The 22,444-nt window shown below is 37.0% G+C and overlaps 1 pseudogene; it reads left to right on the forward strand.

Moving 5' to 3' along the window:
- The window catches only part of LOC131899733 (small ribosomal subunit protein eS1-like), a 39,962-nt pseudogene extending 19,625 nt beyond the window's left edge, over positions 1 to 20,337 (forward strand).
- The last annotated feature ends 2,107 nt before the right edge of the window (positions 20,338 to 22,444 follow it).

Here is a 22,444-nt window from a genome sequence, read left to right on the forward strand (position 1 = left end):
ACTACTCACAGCTGGTTGGGTCCTCATACATCAGTTAACCTCAAGACAATCCCCCATTGTCATGGCCACAGGCCAGTCTGATCTACGCAGTTCCTCAGTTCCTTGAGGCTTTACACTCAGTTGATTCTAGGGTGTATCAAGTTGACAGTTAAACCAGGAAAATAAGAGGTGCAAAGGGGAGAACAGACACACAAAGGGTCTCTTGAGTACCACAAATGTCCACACCATTACCATCATCACATTCTACTAGCCAAAGCAAATAAAAGAAAGGAGTATATATACTCATGTCTTTGGTAATTGAAACTGCAAAGAAACATAGTAAAGGGCATAGATTCAGGGGGTTCCAACTGAGGAACTAAGACTAGTGAGAAATCCAACCTACTATAATTATACAAATACAAGCCCTTTAAAAGGTGTTAGTTCAACATCGAATTGCCTATGAAAAATTGATCATGGCACTATGGCTCATAACAGGAAAATCTAAAGTGCTTTATAATTACCTGTATTGTCCCATTCCTTGATATTGCTGGCACGCTTATGGGAATCTAGATCAACTGCTAGATAATTGGTATCTCTGTGTTCTTTGGCATTTCTTTGGGAAAATTTTGGGGTTTACTATTATTTATTCATTATTTATGTTTTATTGAATATATGGTGTGTGTGTGTGTGTGTGTGTGTGTGTGTGTGTGTGTGTGTGTAAATGAGTATGAGTAGGGCAGAAAAGGAAGTTTGAAACAGTCCTCCATTGCTCTGTGCCTTGAGACAGGGTCTCTCATTGAAACTGGAGCTAAGCTGGTGGCCCACAAACGTAACAGTCCTCCCATCCTCTCCCAAGTGCTAGGTTTTCAGGCCCATGGTTATCAAAATCCCCTCAGGTGCCTGCCCTGAGTGGATTTCTCCCAGAGTCCTAGGGAAGATGCTATGCGCAGCGGGGGTTACGAATCTGAAGGATATCAAATGAATCTACTTACACTCTTAGTCCACTCACCTTATTCTTCTGAGACGAAATTCTATCTATACAGCTTCAATTCTGTTCTCATACTTAGCTCCTCTCTGTCCCTTCTCCTCCTGGCCTCTCATAGTTCTAAGTTCTTTCCATCCTGTTCTCATCTTCATTTCTCTCTCCATCCTTATTCCTTCCTCTCCTTCCCCTGTCACCCAAGTCCATACACCTAACATCAGCCACACTCTGGCCCTGCCACTTTCTGGTCTGGCAGCATAAGTGTGCTTAGAGCTAGGAAACCTGCCTCATTGCTTGATGCACCTGGTATGTAAAAACCCTTTTGTTCTAAGTAAGTTGCTCAAGGGTGCCACTTGGGCTGTGAGAGAAAAGGGGGGTCTGAGCTTAATTTGCACAAGAAGCAAAGCTGTGCACCTAATGTCCACCTGACCTAGGTAGTGTCTCTGTATGGATCTGGAGAGCTTATTCTGTCTGCCATTTGTTCTTGGATCCCTTTTCCAGAGCTGGCCCTGGTTTTGTGTGCTTGCTAAAGAAGATAATTGCAGAAGGCAGACATCTGAATTCTAATGCTAAAATGAAGCAGCAGAAAGCCTGGAAGCAGGAAGCCTTGCCTGCATGACTGTATCCAAATACCTTAGTTGTATATGCCCAAGGAATGATCATCCCACACTGTTTAGAAGTTCTTACGAAAAGAACCAATTGGGAAGCTGCCATAGCACACAATAAAATCATTGCAAGAACCAGCAAATATATATATATTATAAGCTAGTATCACCAAGACTCCTTGAGACTTGGCTTTTTCCTGCTTCTTCTAGGTATTAGGCTTTGCTGTAGTTATCTGAATTCCTGCTTCATATTTCTGTGGCCCACAGCACATGGCCACACCTAACTTTTTTTGTGGGTGCTAGGGGTTATTATTCATATCCTCATGTTCAAGTAACCAGTGTTCTTACCTACTGAGCCATGTTTCCAGCCTTGCTGTCTTTTTTGTCTTTAAGTAAATGGTAACAGGTAGAGACAAAAAGAGATCATTCAGACCAAGGATGGTGTTTTTATTTATTTATTTATTTATTTATTTATTTATTTATTTATTTATTTTCTGTAAAAGAATCAGAAAATAAACATTTTAGCTTTTGTGAGCCATGTGGTCTGTCAGAAATATTCAACTCCGGCATTATAGTGTACAAATGAACATGGCCATGTTTCAATAAAATCATATTTAAAAGCCAAAAAATGGGCTTCATTTGGGTGTTGGGTTATACAGTTTGTTGACTGTTAATGAGCTAAGCATGCTCAATGTTTTGAAAATGTGATACCAAGTTGTTATCTATGAAGTTCATGCTTCTGAACTATGCAATTTAACTACAATAAGAATTTTTAAAATCATATGATTTTTTTAGTAACTTTATGATATTGCATTGGGCTGAATTCACAGATGATCTGTGACCAAGAAGACCCCAGACCGTGGGTCTGACACACCTGATAGACTTATGTACTTCAGTGTCAAATTATATGATGATACTTGGACAAAAATGAAGGAAGGAAAACTAAAGATGTCTATATATGGAACAATAATGTAAATTAAAAACATTGTTTCTTATGATAAAATATGGCTCAGTATATGATGGTTAGTATTGATTATCAACTTGACAGGATCTATAATCACTAAGAAGTAGGCCTTCAGGCACACCTGTGAGAGATTTAGACTAGGTTAGCCTCTCCAAAAGCCTTGGAGGGGCTATCTTGATTAGGTAGGGCAGCAACATTCCTTGGCTTATGTGCTGGACTATATAAAAAAGAAACTAGCTGAGCACTAGCAAGCACTATTCTCAGCTTCATGATTGTGGATGAAATATGATCAGCTATCTCAAGTTCCTTTGCTGGGATTTCCCTGTGATAATGGACAATACCCTGTAACTGTGAGCCAAAATAAACCATTTCTCACTTAAGTTGCTTTTGTCTGGGTATTTTATCACAGCAACAGGAAAGGGAACTAAGACAGTATACCAATAGTTGCCACAAGGAATAAATAAAGTGAAATACTAAACTTTCATATTACAGCAAGGTAATTGAATCTGAATACATGAACTTTGGAGGAAAGGTTTTTTTTCCTGTCTTATATCATTGGCTTGAAGTGTGGTGTGTGTGTGTGTGTGTGTGTGTGTGTGTGTGTGTGTGTGTGTGTGTAAAAATACATTTTCTGTCTGATTTCTTTAAGGCCAGATCTTTCAATGAGCTGGAGACTGGCTGTTTCTACTAGGCTGGATGGCCAGTGAGTTCCCAGGGTCGGCTTGTCTCTGATCCCATAGCTAGGGTTACAGGCATACACAGCCATGCCCAGATTTTTATGGGGGCACTTGGAATTTGAATTCAGATATGAATTCTGAGGATTTTAATTCATATATAATTCACATATTCATGTACAGTAAGTGTTCTTACCCACTGATTCATCTCCCTAGGGCCCTGGTTTGAGTCTTTTATGTTATCTTGCTTTCATTTGAGTTGTCATGGATAATACTATATAGTATACTCACTGTCTTTCATACACATATTGTGGTCTCTTATGCAGAAAGAAAACAAACTCAAAAGTAGCTGGGAATGTTGTGTTGGAGGAACCTAAGAATATTTTTTGAAATATCCTTGGATCAACTTTTTAAAGGTTTTCTCTCAAACAGGTTGTAATAAATTAAACATGCAGTACTAAGTTAGGCCCATTTGAATATGTGGAAGGCATTAAATTCCAAATGATACAAATGTCAAATGGTAAATATGCATTTGAGAGAATTATTTCTACTGTCTATCAATTTGGATTATTATTTGTTTATAATTGTCACAATTAGAAGAGAGTTAGGGTCAAATTCAAGTGATGAAGACATAAAGAGGACTTTAGTGTTGGGGAATATTATTCTAAAGTGTGTTGTATTTTTTTTCTATTGCTTCTGTTAACAATTCAAAGATGTATTTGATTAAATAAAGTTAACCTACGAGCGGGATGCTGAGTCAGCAAGTAGCAGACAGGAAGTGGTAAAGAGGAATCATGTGAAGCAAGGGATTTTTAAGGGGTAGGGGGCTGAGAGAAGGACTCTGGGTTTTTTAGAAGACACGACCAAAGGTATAGCTACTAGCTATTCTGTCTCTCTGAGCAAGCAGAATTCCACCTAAACCATTGAATCCTGAGTTCTTTAGATTTAGATAAATTCCTTTAGTAGCTTTGAAAGAGTCAATGTCTCAGGGAACAAAATGCCCTCAGGTCATGGCCCTTGTGCGCATCCAAAGATGTTGCTTAAGGGGTAACTACTGTAGATAATTTAAAAAAAAAAACAGATAACAACACTTTAGATCATTTATGAAAGCAATGTTTTCTTTGGATAGTTTAAACAAGTGTTAATGCCTCTTCCATGACCTACATGAGAATAGCAATAAGACTATTACCAATGATCACTTCCATATTTCTCTACAATTTTCTCAAATTTGAACCTCAGACCAAGTCATCAAATTCTGATACATCTTCTTTAGTGTCCCATAGTTGTTTGAATGAAGTACAATGTACCAAACTGAACCTAACACACTTTTGGTTCAATTTATGTCTAAGACCTGTGTATTTTTCTACTTACATACATGTATCTCCTACTTATCTTCCCCTCATACACACAGCAATCCAGATTCAGGCCATGTATTCTTTGTCTTTGTGTGTGTGTGCGTGCGTGCGTGTGCGTGTGCGTGTGCGTGTGTGTGTGTGTGTGTGTGTGTGTGTGTGTGTAAAAACAGATCCACTGTGATAGCCTCCTAACCTACCCTGAGGTTTTGATTCTCTTCAGTGCAATATACATTTTTCTTATTTTTGAAATTAAAATATTATTATTAAATCATTTCCCCTTCTGTTTGCTGCAAAAATTCCATGTTGTATTTTAAACACCGTATAACAAAACCAGATACCTTAATTCAGTACATAAAGCCTTCATGATCTGATCATGACCTGTCCATTTTATTTGCTTACATTGCTTAGCTCTTTGGTACTTTCTTGAATACCCCAGTGCCTCTGTGGCCCCCATACTTACTGTTTTCTCCTTGCATCTCTGTCCCTATTCACCTGGTTAACTTTTGCACTCATATTCCATTTGAAGGGCATTTTTTTGTCCAATCATATGCTGTAGGACTGAAGAAAGTTGAGGTTATTCAGCTATTCACAAACTGCTGCATTTCTAGTTTACCCAGTATAACTTCATATACTGCTGCATTTATAGTATGCCCAGTTGTGTATACCCAGCACAATTCCTGGGGCATAATTGATGCTCCATAAGTAATTGTTAAATGGGCCAATATTTTAAATGTTTATTTATCTATCTAGTCATCATTTATTTATCTATATACCATCCATCAATGATGTTGGTAGAAACCAATAAATCTCTTTTAGGGAATGACACAGGATGTATAACTTCAGAAAAATATATTATTAGCTACCCACAAATATTATGGATTTCAGAGCCCATAATGTTCCTATTTTTATATTCTTATAGAATCTCACATGATGCAATGTGATGAATTAATAAGTGGCCTATTGTTATTTCAAATATTGGAAATATCCTAATTTTTAACTCACCCCTAACTTCTTTCTTCTTTCTTTTTTTTTCTGATCAGTTTTTATATTTTGAAAGATTGCCTGTATTTCTACTAATTTGGGATTATAGACCACTCAGCAGGTGCTTCCTTAGTTTCAAAATCTAAATTTTTTTCATTTACTTTCGGATGGGATTTTTAAGATATCAATTTATAATGCAGAATTTTATTACTTTTTAAGAGTTTTGTATATGCATGTAATGTGTTTTGATCACATATCCCAGTCTTTTCCTCTAAGCCCCCCGGATCCATGCATCAACTCCACCTCTATTCCAACTTAGTATCTTTTTCTTTGTATAATCCACTGCATCCAATTTGTGCTGCCCATGTACTCATGGATCTAAAATACACTAGAGTATTTTCTTAGTTAGGGTTTCTATTGCTGTGAAGAGACAACATGACCATAAAGCAAGTTGTAGAGGAAAGGGTTTACCTAATGGTTTACATTTCAGCATAGCTGTTCATCACTGAAAAAAGTCAGGACAGGAACTAAAATAGGGCAGGAACCTGGAAACAGGAGTGGATGCAGATTCCATGGAAGGGAGCTCCCTACAGGCTTGATTCCCATGGCTTGCTCAGCCTGCTTTCTTATAGAATCCAGGACCACCAGCCCAGGGATAGCACCACCCACCATGGGATGGGCTCTCTCCCATCAATCACTAATTGAGAAAATCTTGATACACTTCTGTAGCATGGATTCTAATTGGTCTTAATAATAAAAATCTAGAGTCAGATACTGAGGAAAGTGCTGAAAAATCAGAGAAGAAAATCAGCCAATCACTAGAGATCTTACTTCTACTAAAACCTCAGCCTGCAAAGGACTGAGCTCCTGTTTTCTCCTACCTTATGTTCCTTTCTCTGCTCAGCCATATCAATTCCTGTTTCTATCTCCCTAGTACTAGAATTAAAGGCACAAGATCCTGTAAACCCACCCATCCTCCAAGATTGCAGCTGCTCCCTGAGACACAGACTCCATTAGCTCCAATTAGAAGGAAGAGATGGGTAGATGCCAGTGCAAGAATACATTCAACAACATAAAGAGCAATATGGCACCACCATAACCTAGTGGTTCTACATCAGCAAGACCTGAATATCCCAACATAGAAGAAGCAAAATAAAATGACCTTAAAAATGACTTTAAGAAGATGATAGAGGTCTTTAAAAAGGAAATGAAAAATTCCCTTAAAAAATTGAGGAAAAGACAAACAAAAAATTGGAAGAAATCAGTAAATCTCTTAAAGAAAGCCAAGAAAACAAAGAAAAAAAAAACAGTTAAACAGGTGAAGGAAAAAGTTCAAGACCTGAAAATTGAAATAGAGACAATGAAGAATACACAAACTGAAGGAATGCTGGAAATAGAAAATCTGAGTAAATGAACAGGAACTATAGATGCAAACATAACCAACAGAATACAAGAGATGAAAGAGAGAATCTCTGGTGTGGAAGATACAATAGAGGAAGTAGATTCGCCAGTCAAAGAAAATACTAAAGCCAAAAATGTCATAACACAAAATGTCCAGGAAATCTGGGACACCATGAAAAAACCAAACCCAAGAATAATAGGGATAGAAGGAGGAGAGGAATACCAACTCAAGGGCATAGAAAATATATTCAACAAAATCATAGAAGAAAAGTTTCCCAACCTAAAGAAGGAAATGCCTATGAAGATACAAGAAGGTGACAGAACACCAAATAGACTGGACCCAAAAGAGAAATATCCTTGCCACATAATAATCAAACCACTAAATATACAGAATAAAGAAAAGACATTAAGAGTTGCAAAGAAAAAAGGCCAGTTAACATATAAAAGTAGATCCATCAGAATAACACCTGACTTCTCAATGGAGACTCTGAAAGCCAGAAGGTCCTGGACAGATGTTGTATGGACACTAAAAGACCATGGATGCTAGCCCAGACTATTATATTCAGCAAAACTCTCAGTCACCATAGACAAAATAAACAAAATATTCCATGATAAAACCAGATTTAAACAATATCTATCCACAAATCCAGCCCTACAGAAGGCACTAGAAGAAAAAATGTAACCTAAGGAAGTTAGCTACAACCATGAAAATACAAGCAATAGATAGTCCCACACCAAGAAACACCAAAGAAGACAAACACACAACACTGCCACCAAAAAAATAACAGGAATTAATAATGACTTGTCATTAATATCCCTTAATATCAATGGTCTTAATTTGTCTATAAAAAGACACAGGCTAACAGAATGGATACAAAACCAGAATTCATCTTTCAGTGCACACAAGAAACACACCTCAACTTCAAAGACAGACACTACCTTAGAGTAAATGGTTGGGAAAAGTCTTTCCAGTCAAATGGATTTAAGAAGCAAGCTGGTGTAGCTATCCTAATATCTAACAAAATAGACTTCAAACTAAAATTAATCAAAAAAGATCAAGAAGGACATTACACATTCATCACAGGAAAAATCAAAAAAGATGAGGTCTCAATTCTGAACATTTATGCCCCAAATATATGGGCACCCACACATGTAAAAGAAAAATTACTAAAGCTTAAGGCAAACATCAAATCCCACACACTAATAGTGGGAGACTTCAACTCCCCACTTTCATCAATGGACAGGTCTGCCAGACAGAAACTTAATAGAGAAATAATGGACCTAACAGACGTTATGACACAAATGGACTTAGTAAATATCTACAGAACATTCCACCTAAAACAAGAGAATATACCTTCTTCTAAGCATCCCATGGAACCTTTTCTAAAACTGACCACATGCTGAGTCACAAAGCAAATCTCAACAGATATAAAAAAATTGAAATAACCTCCTGTATTTTATCGGCCTATCATGGCTTAAAGTTAGATTTCAACAACACAAATTACAGAAACCTACAAACTCATGGAAACTGAACAATGCTTAACTGAATCACCAATGGGTCAAGGAAGAAATAAAGAAAGAAATTAAAGACTTCCTATAATTCAATGAAAATGAATGTACAACCGACCCAAACTTATGGGACATTATAAAGGCAGTACTAAGAGCTCATAACACTAAATGACTACACAAGGAAGTTGGAAAAAATTTCACACTAGCAACTTAACAGCACAACTCAAAGCTCTAGAAGAAAAAGTAAACTCACCTAGGAGTAGATGCCAGGAAATAATCAAATTCAGGGCTGAAATCATTAAAATAGTAACAAAGAGAATAGTACAAAGAATCAATGAAACAAAGAGTTGGTTCTTTGAGAAAATCAACTAGACAGACAAACCATTATTCAAACTAACTAAAAGGCAGAAAGAGAGTATCTATATTTTCAAAGTCAGAAATGAAAAGAGAGACATAACAACTGACAATGAGGAAATCCAGAGAATCATCAAGTCATAATTCAAAAAACGTGTACTCCACAAAATTGGAAAATCTAAAAGAAATGGCTATTTTTTTGGATTGGTACCATATAGTCAAATTAAATCAAGGGCAGATAAACCATTTAAATAGACCTATAACTCCTATGGAAATAGAAGCAGTCATTAAAAGTCTCCTAACCAAAAAATCCCAGGACCAGATGGTTTTAGTACAGAATTCTACCAGAATTTCAAAGAAGAACTAATACCAATGCTTTTCAATTGTTCCACACAATAGAAACAGAAGGATCATTACCAAACTCTATGAGGCCACAATTACCCTGATACCTAAACCACACAAAGATGCAACAAAGAAAGATAATTACAGACCAATCTCCCTCGTGAGCATTGATGCAAAAATACTCAATAAAATACTGGCAAACTGAATCCAAGAACACATCAAAAAAATCATCCATTATGATCAAGTAGGCTTCATCCCTAAGATGCAGGGGTGGTTCAACATATGAAAATCTGTTGATGTAATCCATCATATAAAAAAACTGAAAGAAAAAAAAACACATGATAATCTCATTAAATTCTGAAAAAGCCTATGGTAAAAATCCAACAATTCTTCATGATAAAGGTCCTGGAGAGACCAAGAATAAAAAGAACATACCTAAATATAATAAAGGCAATTTACAGCAAGCTGACAGCCAACATCAAATAAAATGTACAGAAAATCAGTGTTTCCACTAAAATTCAGAACAAGACAAGGCTGTTCACTCTTCCAGTATCTATTCAATACAGTACTCGAAGTTCTAGCTAGAGCAATAAGACAACAAAAGGAGATCAAAGTGATACAAATTGGAAGGAAAAAGTCAAACTTTCTCTATTTGCAGATGATATAATAGTATACATAAGTGACCCCAAAAATTCTACCAGGGTACTCCTACAACTCATAAACACCTTCAGTAATGTGGCAGGATACAAGATTAACTCAAAAAATAATCAGTAGCCATCCTATACACAAATGATAAGTGGGCCAAGAAAGAAATCAAAGAAACATCACCCTTTACAATAATCACAATAATATAAAATACCTTGGGGTAACTCCATCCAAACAAGTAAAATACCTGTATGATAAGAACTTTAAGTCTTTGAAGAAAGAAATTGAAGAAGATATTAGAAAATGGAAAGATCTCCCACGCTCATGGATAGGTAGGATTAACATAGTAAAAATGGCAATCTTACGAAAAGCAATCTACAGATTCAATGCAACCCCCATCAAAATTCCAGCACAATTCTTTACAGACCTTGAAAGAACAATACTTAATTTCATATGGAAAACATAAAACCTAGGGTATCTAAAACAATCATTTACAATAAAGCAATTTCTGGAGCCGTCACCATCCCTGACTTCAAATTCTACTATAGAGCTATCATAATAAAAAAAACAGCTTGTTATTGGCATAAAAAGCAACATGTGGACCAATACAATCGAACTGAATATCCTGACATTAATCTACACACCTATGAACACCTGATTTTTGACGAAGAAACCAAAAAAATTAAAAAAAGAAAGCATCTTCAACAAATTGTTCTGGCATAATTGTATATCAACATGTAGAAGACTGCAAATGCATTCATATTTATCACCCTGAACAAAACTCAAATCCAGGTGAATCAAAGACCTCAACATAAATCCAGCTACCCTGAACTTGTTAGAGGAGAAAGTAGGAAGAAGCCTAGAAAGCACTGGCACAGGAAACCACTTCCTAAATATATCATCAGTAGCACAGACACTGAGAACAACAATTAATAAATGGGACCTCCTAAAAACAAGAAGCTTCTGTAAGGCAAAGGAACAGAGGAAATAAGACAAAACAGCAGCCTACAGAATGGGAAAAGATTTTCACCAACCCCACGTCTGACAAAGGGCTGATCTCCAAAATATATAAAGAACTCAAGAGACTAGACAGCAAAATACAAAACAATCCAATTTTAAAATTGGGCTATAGTTCTAAATAGGGAATTCTCAACAGAAGAATCCCAAATGGCCAAAAGGCATTTAAAGAACTGCTCAACATCCTTAGTCATTAGGGAAATAAAAATCAAAACAATTCTAAGATACCATCTTACACCAGTCAGAATGACTAAGATCAAAAACACTGATGACAGCATATGTTGGAGAGGATATGGAGCAAGGGGAACACTCCTGCATTGTTGGTGGTAGTGTGAACTTCTACAGCCACTTTGGAAATCAGTATGGTGGTTTCTCAGAAAATTGAGAATCAATCTACCACAAGACCCAGCTATACCACTCCTGGGCATATACCCAAGGGATGCTCAAGCATACCACAAGGACACTTGCTCAACTATGTTCATAGCAGCATTATTCATAAAAGCCAAAACCTGGAAGCAACCTAGATTCCTCTCAACTAAAGAATGGATAAAGCAAATGTGGTACATATACACATATGGAGTATTACTCAGCTGCGAAATACAGTGACATCATGAAATTTGCAGGCAAATGGATGGAACAAGAAAATATCATCCTGAGTAAGGTAACCTAAACTCACAAAGACAAAAATAGTTTGAACTCACTCATAAGTGGATAGTAGATGTAAAGCAAAGGATAACCAAACTATAACCCACAGCTCCAGAGAAGCTAGGAAACAAGGAGGACCCTAAGAGGAATGTATGGATCACCTTGCGAAGGAGAAACAGAGGAGATCCCAATGAGTAAACTGGGAATGGGGGGACAATAGAAGGTAGAGGATTGGGGATGAGAACATGATGGAACGCGATGGTCGAGCTGGGGGAGGGATGGAGTGGGAGAGCAATGAAAGAGATATCTTGACAGAGGGAGACATTATGGGGTAAGGGAGAAACCAGATGACCCCAGATTAGACTACTAGCAACAGTGGTGAGGGGTTCTGAACCAGCCTACCCTGGTAATCAGATTGGTGAATACCCTAACGGTCATCATAGAGCTTTTATCAATAATTGATGGAAGCAGATGCAGAGATCCTCAGCCATGCACCAGGCTAAACTCCAGGAGTCCAGTCAAAAAGAGGAAAGAGGGATTATATGAGCAAGGGGTGTCAGGATCATGATGGGGAAATCTACAGAGACATCTGAACCAAGCTCAGAGGAACTCAATCTTTAGAGGGACAGCTGTGGTACCTCCATGGGACTGGACTAGACTATTTGCATAAGGAAACAGTTGTGTAGCTCGGTCTGCTTGAGGGGTCCCTAGGAATGTGATCGGGATCTATCCCTGGTGCATGAGCTGGCTTTCTGGATCCCATTACCTATGATCAGACACCTTGCTCACCCCTGGTAAATTGAGGAAGGGCTTGGCCCTGTCTCAACTGAATATATCAGGCTTAGCTGTCCTCAGGAATGGGAGTAGAAGTGCAGGTGGGGGGAGGAGGAGGGATGAGGGGGGATCTAATATTGGTATGTAAAATAAATTTAAAAACTTAATAAGAGAAAAAAAAAGGCATAAGATCCTAAGTGCTGGGATCAAAGGTGCGTGCTACCACTGCCTGGCACCATTTCTCTTTTAGACTGGATAAATCTTATGTAGCCCAGGGTGTCCTTAAACTCACAGAGATCCATCTGCCTCTGCCTCCCAAGTGCCGGGATTAAAGGTGTGTGCTACCATTTCCTGGCCTCTATGGCTAACTATTGGCTTAGCTCAGCACTATGAGTCTATGTTCTTCAGGAAAGCTTCATTTGTTATATCACAAACAAAATATCACCACAAATTTCCTCCAACTGGGCCACACCTACTCCAACAAGGCCACACCTCCTAATAATGCCACTTCCTATAGGCCAAGCATTCAAACACATGAGTTTATGGGTGCCATACCTATTCAAAGCACCACACCCTGTGCCTTAGTTAGGGTTTCTCTTGTTGCAACTAAACACCATGTCCAAAAAGCAAGTTGGAGAGGAAAGAGTTTATTCAGCTTATACTTCCATATTACTGTTCATAACTGAAAGAACTCAAACAGGGCAGGAACTTGGAGACAGGAGCTGATGCAGAGGCCATGGTGGTGTACTGCTTATTGACTCTCTTCCCCTGGCTTGCTCAGCTTGTTTTCTTATAGACCCCAGGACCACCAGCCCAGAGATCCACCATGGGCTGGGCCCTTCCTCATTGATCACTAACTAAGAAAATGCCTGGAAACTGGATCTCATGGAGGCATTTCCTCAACTGAGGCTCCTATCTCTTTGATGACTGTAGTGTGTCGAGTTGACACAAAAACTAGCCAGTACAAGCATCATTGATCTCACTAGGGCCACATCCTTAAAAATCCAAGTCCTCTAAGCTATCTATTGTTCATAGCTGTGCAGTTGGGGATGGGGTTTGAAAGCCTCTGCCCTTCCATGCTGAATATTGACTAACTTGTTCTTGGGCAGTTGTTCAGGCAATGACAGCTTCTGTGAGTTCATAAGTACAGGAGTCCTGATATCCAGAAGACACCTTGAAAAGCTTGGCCTACCCTGACTTCTGGCATTTATAATCTTTCCACTCTCTACTCTACAAAATCACATTAGAAGATGATTTGAAATTGTATAACTTAATTTAGAGATGAAATATGTGGTCTGACTATGTTGGAAATCAATGCCATTTTAACTGTACATTAAAGATAAATGATAGAAAAGAGTATTTGATATACTACTTTTAGAACAGTCATATTTAAACTGTAATTTATGTTATTTAGTTAATGGAAAATTTACAAAAAAACAGAATCTGTAAGATCTATGAGAACAAAAGCTTTATCACTGAGAAATGGTGCACCTATAATACTACCCACAGGATAGACAAATACTCTGCAATAACTATTTGTTTAATGAATAACTGACACATTAGGACATAAATTCTATTTCAGTTTTAGATGTCTATAAAATAAAGTAATAGTAAATATTCTAGCAATTCTAGATATGTAATTCAGAAAATTATTTGGATAGAGAAAAATGTATGCTTAGAAAGACTTTAAATCTATAGAGAACTATGCAAGTTTAAGATGTCATTATTAACAAGATTATGGTTTCCATCTAATGACTATAATATGAATATTCAATCTTATTCATTTCATCTGATCTGTGTCTTTTATGTCCTATCATTGTAGCATATGGTTAGTATTCTTTCAATCTAAATGTATTATAACTTTGTGGTAAGATAACATTATAGGTATTACCAGTAATGCCTATAACTTGAAAATAGTTCTATGTTTAGGAAAAAATAATCTTGATATAGTGGGAAAATAGTTTAGGGAGTATGGTTTCACATGGAATTTCAAAGGCAACAAGAAGATATTTATATAGTCAATATGGATATAAAACATTACAATTTTAAGCATTCTATATATGTTATCTTGTTTGATTTTTGTAGCAGTCTTCTTTCCACATGGTATTCTTTTCCATTTCACAGTTGAGGCCATCGAGCCATATAAGGAATACATAAACTGTCCAAGTGTGCATGGCTGCTAAGTTACTAAACTTGCTGTTCAATCTAAATTTTCCATGTGCATATACATTTTACTATTACAAGGAGTCTAGGGCAAACTGTGAAGTAGCTTCCTTCCTCCTACTTTGTATTTTTTTATTTTATTTTTGAGATCATGGAAGTAGCTTTTTAAATATTTGTTTCTTTGTGAATTAGCTTTTAATAGTAGCTTCAAAACTAATCTTAGTATTGGCAATTCACAAGGAGAGTATACAGACTTTCCTGAAAGCTACCATCTTTACAGTTTATTAATTTTATGGTCTATTATAGATCAAGAATTCAGCTTAAAGTAAGTTAAGAAGTGCGTGAGATAGAGTTCATGATAGTTTTAAATATAAAGGTACTACTTCTTTTTGGACACTTATTTTTTATTATTTGTATTTATATGTATGTGCATCTACTTGTATGTATGTGCACCATATACATGGAAGCCAAAAAAGGATATCAGAGCCCCTTGTGAACTGTCCAATCTGGGTGCTAGAAACCTAACTCTAGTATCCAGTAAAAGTAGGAAGTGTTCCTAACTGATGAGTCATCTCTCCAAGTCCTTAATTTGAAGTTTCTGTTGTCCTCTATTCCGACTCCCAGTGTTATTCTCCAGGTACTAATGTGTGATGTGTGCATACTAACAACCAGGGAAGCTCACTGGAGATTTAATGTTTAGAATTCTTACTAGAGATCCATTTGTAGACACAATTGACTAGTTAATTGTCCTGGGTTGAGGCCCTGTAAGATTTGTCCCTGCCTTGTTGGCATACCTATTGATATTGTCCTTGTTCAGGTCTTGATTAGGCAAGCATGTTATTGAGACTTTATGTGTGTAGCTTCCTTGTTATTTCTAGGAGATACAATTCCCAAAAATAAACTCAGCTATTCTGGATTTTACAGTCTTTCTGCCCCCTCTTCTTTGATGTTCCCTGAGCCTTAAGTGCAAGAGTTGGATAGCAGATGTATCATCTGGGGTTGGGCACCACACAATTACTTGTTTTTTGCTTTTTGATTAGTTGTAGTTTCCTATAATGGTTTCCATCTGTTGCAAAGAGAAGTTTCTTTGATGAGCGGTAAAAGCTATACTTATCTGTGGGTATAAGTATACATATTTAGAATGTAAATAGGAATTATGCTGGTTTAGTAAAATGGCAGTAGTAGATTCTCCTTTAAGATCTATGATCTCACTAGCCTCAGATGTTTGGCTAGGTTTCCAGTACCAGGCATTATTTCCTTCCTGTTGAGTGGGCCTTAAGTGCAATTAGAGAGCAGTTGATTATCGCCAAGATATGCATGCCACTATTGTACCATTCGGGAAATCATGCCATGCTGGTAGTTGTTGTAGTTCATAGGTATTAGGTAAGCTGGGTAAAACTTTTGGTTATGTCCCTCCCTTGTATGCTTACATGGCACCTTCTTGTACTATGAAAGTTAGTTCTCGGGGAGGAGACTTTCAGATCACATCTATCCTATATCTTCCAGATCCTGTGTCCAAAATGCATAGAATCTTCAACAATATGGACTTAACTTCAATCTCTGGGAGGCAAAGTGTGGTAAATATCTGAGGTTGCTGCCAGCATAGCATGATGTGCATATCATAAAGTATATTTTCTTTATAAGTAGACAGAGTTCATAGAGATAGCTCTAAAAGCATAGTATGGTAAATACATACAATATCCACAATCATTTATCAGAATTAAGAATTATGTCTCATGCATATGGTACACTTTTCTAAATGGCATCCCAGCAAGTTTACACCAGCATCAATACACATAAGTGAGTAATGTGTTGCATTACAACAGCTAGGACATCACCAGGCGATACAATTCTTTTTTTCTTTCTTTTTTTTTTTTTTGAAAGCTCCATTATTATCTTAGTAGACTAATGTCATTTATGCTATGAAAACTCCACGGGAATATGAAGAAGCAGAGTGCTAAAGAGGTCCCCAGAAATCCACAAATATACCTCCACTATAGACTACTGGCAATGGTTGAGAGAGTGACTGAGCTAACCTACTCTGTTGATCGGATGGCCGAACACCCTAACTGTCATGATAGAACTCTCATCCAGTGACTGATGGAAGCAGATGCAGAGATCCACAGCCAAGCCCCAGGTGGAGCTCTAGGAGTCCAATCGACGAGAGAGAGGAGGGATTATATGAGCAAGAGATATCTAGACCATGATTGGAAAAAGCACAGGGACAAATAGCCAAACTAGCGGAAACACATGAATTGTGAACCAATAACTGAGGAGCCCCCATGGAAGTGGACTAGGCCCTCTGTATAAGTGAGACAGTTGATTAGCTTGAACTGTTTAGGAGGCCCCCAGGTAATGGGACTGGGACCTGTCCTTGGTGCATATGCTGGACTTTTGGAACCTAGGGCCTATGCTGAGACACTTTGCTCAGCCTTGGTGCAGGGAGGAGGGGACTGGACCTGCCTCAACTGAATGTACCAGGCTCTGCTGATTCCCCATGGGAGACCTTGCCTTGGAGGAGGTGGGAATGGGGAGTGGATTTGGGAAGAAGGTTGGGGGGTTGGGAGGAGGGAGGACAGGGGAATCCTTGGCTGATGTGTAACACGACTAGAAAATCTCTTACATAAAAATTTAAAAAAATTCTTAACAGTAAAAAAGAAAGCTCCATTTATTATCTTAGTAGACTAATGTCATTTATGCTATCTGTTGCTGACCATGGAAATATTATGTGCCTCATACTGCACTCTTCTCTGACCACAAGATCAGATGACGTGGGTGAATGTCAGAAGTATCAGATGAAAGGGATTATATCATTGCCATGGTTCAGCTATATCCTTTGTAGCTTATAACAAAAGATACAACTGTGGGGAATGATAAAAGCTCAGAGCACAGTGTTTGAGGAGGGAAGTCTGCTTAGTTTATAGGATTTTTAAAAAAGGCTCTTAGTTGTTTTCAGTTTAAAAATTTGATATCCATTATCAGACCAGCAACAGTCAACTCCTGGGGCTTTTTGCTAAAATTAGTTTTGATACCTTAAAGAATATTGATGATATTTTAGAATAGAACATCCTAATAGAGCGAAAATAAAAGCTTTTTAAACAGGACTTCGTCCTTCAGCTTTATCAGGAAGCCAAAAAGAAAGAAAGAAAGAAAAAGAAATAAAAATAAACCCTACTGTAGATATAAGGACTCCAGGCATGTCTATTTATACAACTGCATAGCATTCTCTAGGAGAAAGCAAAATAGAAGGAAACAGTACTGTATTTCTGAGTGAGCTTGGCATATGCATATTAATTCTTTTTGGTTAATGGTTTGTTTTTCTTTGGTATAATTTGAAACATTTACTCAGACCAGCTCTGCCAACCTACATCCAGGCTACTGCTTCCTCTACACACCTTCCTCTCAGCTCTTTCCCCTCAGAGATCCCATTTTCAGTTTCCTAAAACTATATGTCATCTTCTGTTTCTTGGATTTCTCTGGATTGGAGAGAAGGGTGCTATTATCAAAGTGGGTTATTGTCATGTGTTGCTCATCTTCTCAGGAGAATGTACAATCAAAAGAACCTTTCAAATTATATTCATCAGAATGTGTTTATTAGTGAGGACATGCAAAGCTCTGATGCACTAACAAGTTTCCAAGTCTTGGTGGCTTGATACCACAAAGACCTCATTTAGAACACAGTATAGTTAAAATTTGTCATTTTTCTCTTGCCTTTCTTCTTTCAAGTGCTGCCCCCAGGGATTAATGAGTTAATTTTGCAAGTCTGGAATGTCAGGTTTTTTGCCTTCTTGTTGTATGACAATTAGGGGTGGGGAGAAGGTAGAGAAGGACAGTGAAATGTATATTGATTTATTTGCTACCAAAGGCAACACAACACCTTTATTCATTCTGCATTGGTTTATTGGTTAGAATTAGTCATAGACAATTGTACAAGATAGCTGGGAATTGGAGAGAGATGTATTTAGGGAACTGAAAGAACCTCAGAAATCCACAGATGATACTGGCAGAAAAATAGCGACTCAACCAGCAATGAGTTTGAGTTTATATCAAGAATTAAGTTAAGCATTATTATACACTGATTATACATCAAGACTTGTGCTTGATACTGGGCACTCAAAATAGAAAGTATGCCACTACCCTCAAAAAACATTGATGTTGTATAAGCAGTATTAAAAATACACCCCTAATTACACTATGGATTATCATTTACAGCAATATCCATATGCACAAGTTACACAGAAACTATGAAGATCTTGATCATTTCTATATGTGTTTGAGAATGGATGGAGCTTTGTAAAGGAAGTGATCCTTCCACATGTGTTGGAAGGAATTTTATAGACAAAGAGGATGAAGAAAAGACTTGGAGAAAGGGCTAACAATGTCAAGTCTATAACAGCAAATGGAGATCATCTGTGTTGGGATGCTACAGTGAAATATAGGAGGTTAATTTTTTTCAAAAGAACAGAGTAGAATGGGGAAAAAGAGAGTTGCTCTGGGGTCAACATCTGTAGGCTCCTTTTCCCAGACATGTTAAGATATTTACAATCTCATGGACAATGGGAAACTACTGGAAGCTTCTGGGCAAGGAGACAATCACTAAAAAAGCTACTCTTAAAAGTTTGGAAAATTCCTCACCTGTATTAAATTCTTACTGTAAGCTAAGGACAGAGTGAGACATCTCATGTACAAAATTTTGTTTTGTCTTCTCAGACACCTTAATGAGGTATTATTATTTGTATTATTGTTACTAATATAAATAAGTAAGATATAGAAAAGGTTAGTAAATTGTCAAAGAACACACAGCTGTTTTGTGCAGAGGCCAGAATTAAAATGCAGGCAAAAATGTTGGGCGTGGTGGCAAGTATCTGTGGTCTCAATACTTGGGAGACTGAGGCAGGAGGATTCCTAAAGCCCATGAGGTCAAAACCAACCTAGGTAATATAGTGAGATTCTGCCACAACAAACAAATAAACAACAACAAAAAACACATCAAACCCCAAACAATATGATACTCAATTCAATCAATTTGCCTATGCAATGGTTGTTTAATAAATTATAATACAAACCGTACGAAAACTATTTTTTTTTCTGGTAACCATACAAAAAAGGAAAAATAAGAATGATCTAAAGTAATTTGTAATAACATTTTAATTTGTGTTTTGGCTCTCTGAGTGGCACCGTGGTGGTCAGCAAGAACAAATGCATGACAAAAGGATGCAGGAAGAGAGCCAAGAAGAAAGTGATTGGTCCTCTTTCTAAGAAAGATTGGCATGACCTGAAAGCTTCAGGTATGTTCAAGATTAGAAACATGGAAAAACACTTGTCATAGGAACTCGTGGAACCAAAATTTCGTCAGAGGTCATGTGTTTGAATTGAGCCTTGATCTAGAGAATGATGAAACTGCATTTAGAAAGGTCAAGCTAATTACTGAGGATGTTCAGGAGAAAGCTGTCTGACTAACGTCCATGATATGGATGTTACCAGGACAAAATACTTTCCATGGTCAAAAAAAAAATGATAGTCTGTGATTGAAGCCCATGTTGATGTCAAGACAACTGGTGGCTGTTTGCTCCATCTGCTCTGCTCAACCTCAACAACCAGAATAAGCAAGATGTCCTGTGAGCAACACCAATAGTTATGTTAGATCCAAAAGAAGATGATGGAAGTCATGACCTGAGAAGTTCAGGCAAAGGACTTGAAAGAAATGGTTAATAAATTGATTTTATTCACCTTTGGGGAAGGATAGAAAAGGTTTGTAATCATTTATCCTCTTCATGATGTCTTCCTTAGAAAATAAAAATTGCTGGAGACACCCGAGCTTGAATTGGGAAAACTCATGGAGTTTCATGATGCAGGTGGTAGTTCTGGAGAAGCTTCCAGTGATGACCCAGGTACTGAAGCTGACCAAGCTGACAGACACGAAGCACCAGTCCTAGAACTGGTTTAAGATCCAGATTTTTTGTATAGTGACAAATGAACAGACTTATTTTTAAAAATGTATTTTAACTTAATCCTATGTACCCCAAATATTTCAACCTGTAATCAATATAACAGTTATGAAATAATTCACACTTCTTTCATACAAACTTTTGAAATATGATATTTAACAGTCCTCTTGAAACTGCCACATTTCAATATTCAAGTCAAACTGAGCTAGTCTATCATATTGAACTAAGCGGGTTTATTACTGTGCTTTTAGGAGAATTTAGCTCAGGGTATTAAGTAGCCATACAAATAAAATGTCTATTCTTGTTTTTAGGTGTCTTGTAATCACAGATAGATCAAATAGCTCAATTTTGGATTATAATTTTTTTCTCTTAAATCTTATTCTAAAATCCCTCCCTCCACATATGGAGCTGAAAGGTGCGATGGTTCGTGGTTATGGGTATAAATGACAGATTGACACTTCATATTCTACAGTCTGAAAGGGTCACAATCCATCCAGTATCTAATAAATTTTCTTTTCTGAATTTGCATGCCTTCAAAGTGATGATGGATAATATATACAGAAAAAGGTTTTGCGCTTCTATAAAGAAATCCTAGCAACTCCAGCTTGTAATACTAATGGGAACAGCATCACACATGAACCATTGAGTTTCTTTAAGGAAGGATAATCTTACTTTTTGTCATTTACAAACTGATATAGTCCCTTAAACTGTTTAGCTAAACATGTATCTGAGTATGTCCTGAGAAAAAGAGGAACTGATTCTTGTTTGTTTATTTTTAATTTATTCTTTGTGAATTTCATACATGTATACAACGTATAATGATCATATCTACCTTCCTTATGCCCACCCCATCTCTTCCTGGACTATCTCAACATGTGACAACTGGTGCAATAGTACCGTGACTGGTTTCTGATTGGATTTATTTGTATTTTTATTGTTTGTTTTGTGTTGCTGGTAGTTGAACCTAGGGCCTCATATATATGATAGCTACATTCCCAATCCAGAAAGAAGTTATGTAAAAATCATTTAACAGTTTTTCCCAAAATCTCCTCATCACCACAACTAACTTCATTATGTCCATTTATACCTTATTGAAAATCTTTTTGGAACATTTATGGTTTTAATCATTTTTCACTTCAATAATTATTTTGTATATAAAACACTGTATAAATGTATGATTTCTGCCTCTGGTTAAAATATTTTCTTCTTAACTCTATTTTAAAATGTTTTATTTCAATTTATCTTAGATACACAGAACATTATCTATATAAATATGGTATCATGTGACGTTTTGAGACATATATGCTCTGTTTAATGTCCAAATCATGTCAGATCAAGCATATCTACCTATATCTTTGATCATTTATCATCTCTTTCTGATGCAAACTTTCAAAGTCCTTTCCTCTAGCTTTTGAAATATACAGCATATTGTCCTTATTTATAGACACAGTCTACCTGGGAGAAGGTTCTCTGAGAATGTATGTGAGGGATTGCCACAATTATGTTAACTGGTATAGGAAAATCTAACTATGTGGGTGGTATCATTCCCTGGGCTTGGAAATTCATTTCTGGCCTGTGAAGGAGAGAGAGGAGACTGAGCTCTAGCAAACATGCATTGATCACTCTGTATTCCTAATATGGATGCAGTTTGATCAGTTCCCCCGAGCTCTTATTGCTGTGACTTCTCCATCGTGAAAGGCTATAACCTCGAACTGTGAGCTAAAATGAACCTGGTCTCTCTTTAAGTTGCTTTTGGTTGAGTACTTTGTCACAGAAAAGAAAAAAGAACTAGGACAGAAATAGATAGTATATGTATAGTGCACAGTCTTGAAATAACATGAGAGACTCGTGTGCTGGAACATTGAACTTTGGTTGTAAGAATAGTTTTGCTTCACAAATGTTGAACTGAGACATTTAGAGCACTCTTCATAAATGGATAGTCATTACTCAATTGTGAGGACAACCACAATACAATAAAATGCAATATAATGTGATTTTAAAATGTAGGAAACAAAATTAAGATGATGATAGTATGTATAGTTTCATGGGACATTACTTAAGATGAATCATGAAAATTTAAACTTACTATCAAATCTGATTGGATAC

This window comes from Peromyscus eremicus, chromosome X (genome assembly GCF_949786415.1).
Source record: "Peromyscus eremicus chromosome X, PerEre_H2_v1, whole genome shotgun sequence".
Taxonomy (NCBI): Eukaryota; Metazoa; Chordata; class Mammalia; order Rodentia; family Cricetidae; genus Peromyscus; species Peromyscus eremicus.